Genomic DNA, 3,242 nt, shown 5'->3' with positions numbered 1-3,242 from the left:
TATTTTTAGTATCGTGGTATTACTTTACATCCTGAGTTATTGCGATACAGAGCAGTGTTTTCTAGCGGTGACTTGTTGAAACCATTTTCAATAGTCAAACGACTGTATCAAGGAGCGATTAGAGGACCTGCTAGACAGCTGCGTTATGTGGGTTGCATGGGAATCAGGCGAAATGCAATTCAGGTCGTTCGGATACTTTTGAGCATGACTGTACTTCGTTAACAATCCGATAAGGTGCTGGGTTCGCATCCCTGTCACAAACTTTATATGATGGCATTTCAATTTTAAACATGAGCATACCTTGTTCCTTGTGAATGACACCATATTAAACGTCGTTGGCGGTAGTTCCCAGGACGGTAACTGTTATGACAGGATTCCCAGTTCAGTACAAACATTTTCGCCATTTGTTTTCAGGATCTGAATTGATAACTGATACTGCTGCAAACGTCTATACTTCACGTCTCTTTATGCTTGGTGATCTGGTCTCAATAAGACACAAACAAAGCTTAGCTTAGTTAGCAATGGCTGTAGGTGCTGGGTTTGAATCCAGGTCCAGAACGAGGACGTTGGTCATGTCATTTAAAGTTCAAATTTGTGTACACATAGCAGTTGATGTGTTACGAGAACAATGATATTACTGGCGATTCGCTGTTAATGTTGAGATTTCCTTAGAGCGCTTGTTGCCGTTAATCGCGTTTTTCTACTGGTTTGTCCAATATCCAGTTTCCACAGCCACTCGCCGTTGAGCGACCTTCACCACGTGGATGGAAAACCTTTTAGAGAGCGAAAAACATTTTCCAATTGCCGTACAGCCTTGTAACTCCATATATTGTCTCAAGTATTTAATTTTGACTAAGGATTACTGGACGATATATGTAAAATAATACATTTTCTCAGAACTTTTGGAATGTCACTTGCTGTAATTAAGGTTAGTTTATGAGTGTTATGGGGTGTTTCATCGCTAAGAACGTGTTTTCTAATATGTTTTGTATGACGATATTAGTTGACGCTTAGACTGACTGCCATAAAGATCTTTGGTCTCTTAGTAGTCTCTTGCGGTACCCATTGTGTGTAGTCAAACGACTGTACCCCACAGGGTTTTGGTGTGTAGAGGACCTGCAACACAGCTACGTTATGTTGGTTGCATTCGGCAGTGACCCACTTTTTTTGCTGTCAAGTGTACAAAGTTTTAATACGTCAGGAAGTTTCATACCAGTGCACACTCCGCTACAGAGCAAAAATTTCATACTGAACTAAGCTATGTTTAGTCTTGACCTTGTACTGTGTGATAGCTACAGTATGCACGTTCTTCCCATAGCTATACAAATGGTTGCTAGGTCAAGGGTTATCCAGAACACTAGAACACTCTGTCTCTCTGATGAAAAGAACCGAGATATGACACTCCTGAAAAATCGCATTTTTGTATGCGGTTGTTTTGGTTACATTAGCACCGTGCACTGTCAGACACGGACTGATTCGCTTCGAAACACCCGCCTGCAATATTATTAAGCTATAATACCAGAACTCAAAGACAGTTCCAGGTTGCCTATCTAATGGCTTCCAGGGAAAAAATATCATTGGTCGAATTTATACATTTAAGAGTCTGTAATAATTCATTATGATGTATAGCCTCATGTTAAAAGTGTAACACATTAAGACAAGTATTATGGTTCTAGCCTGTGTGGTTGTCTTGAGGAAGCCTAACTGACGATGTCCAAGTACCCTGACTTCAGTCATCTATTATTTGAGAACAGGAACACTTAGCGACCTCCATCAAGCCTTACACGTAATATTCAAACGTTTACGAAACTTCCTCTTGCTGACAGCTCTCACAAAACAACGAGAGGAAAAAAGTTTATAGCTTACTACATTTTCACTGTTCATGCAGTAGAATACCAGCATCAGACATGACGTTATATTTTATTACTTCTTCCTATCGGCTTTATACGTAACACGTTTTGAAGAGGAGGAGGAGATTAGTGTTTAACGTCCCGACATTAGAGAAGAAGCACAATGCCGGATTAGGGAGGAATAGAGAAGGAAAGCTCGGACTAGGGAAGGATGGAAAAGGAAAGCGTCCCTACCTTTCATAGGAACCATCACGGCATTTGCCTTAGCGACTCAGGAAAATCACTGAAAACCTAAATCAACATGGCCGGACGTGGGTGCGTCCTCCTGAATGCGAGTCCAGTGTGCTAACCACTGCGCTGGCCCGCTCGGTACAGTTTGCAGACTGTATCCACATGTACCTGCAAGATTATAGACGTCATAAACACTGAGCTGCGTAAAAGCAAGCAACATATACCGAAGCGCCAAAGAAACTGCCTAATATCTTGTAGGGCCCCCGCGAGCACGCAGAAGTGCTGCAACACGACGTGACATGGATTCGACTAATGTCTGAAGTAGTGCTGAAGTGAATTGACACCATAAGTAATGCAGGGCTGTCCACAAATCCGTAAGAGTACGACGGTGGAGATCTCTTCTGAACAGCGCGTTGCAAGGCAACCCGGATATTCTCAATAATGTTTCTGTCTGGACGATTGGGGTGTCGCATTGTCCTGCTGGAATTCCGCAAGTCCATCGGAATGCACAATGAACATGAATGGAGGTACGTGCTGGGACAGGTTTCTTACGTACGTGACACTGTGAAAGTCGTATCTGGACATATCAAGGCTCCCATATCACTCCAACTGCACACGCCCCACACCATTACGTAGACTCCACCAGCTACAACAGTCCCTTGCTGACACGCAGGGCCCATGGATTCATCACGTTGTCTCCATACCCGTACACGTCCATCCGCTCGATATAATTTGAAACGAGACTCGTCCTAACGGGCAACGTGTTTCCAGTCATCAACTGTCCAATGTCGGTGTTGACGGGCCATGGCACCACGTGAAGTTTTGTGTCGAACAGTCATCAACGGTACACGAGTGGGCCTTCGGCTCCGATATCCCATATCGATGATGTTTCGTTGAATGATTCGCACGCTGACACTTGTTGATGGTCCAACACTGAAAACTGCAGCAGTTTGTGGAAGGACTGCACTTCTGTCACTTTGAACGATTGTCTTTAGTCGTCGTTGGTCGCGTTTTTACAGGATATTTTTCCCACCGCAGTGATGTCGAAGATTTGATGTTTTACCGGATTTCTGATATTCGTGATACACTCGTGAAATGGTCGTACTGGAAAATCCCTAGTTCATCGCTACCTCGGAGATGCTGTGTCCCATCGCTCGTGCA

Source organism: Schistocerca serialis, chromosome 9, assembly GCF_023864345.2.
Source record: "Schistocerca serialis cubense isolate TAMUIC-IGC-003099 chromosome 9, iqSchSeri2.2, whole genome shotgun sequence".
NCBI lineage: Eukaryota > Metazoa > Arthropoda > Insecta > Orthoptera > Acrididae > Schistocerca > Schistocerca serialis.
This window is presented reverse-complemented; position numbering follows the sequence as displayed.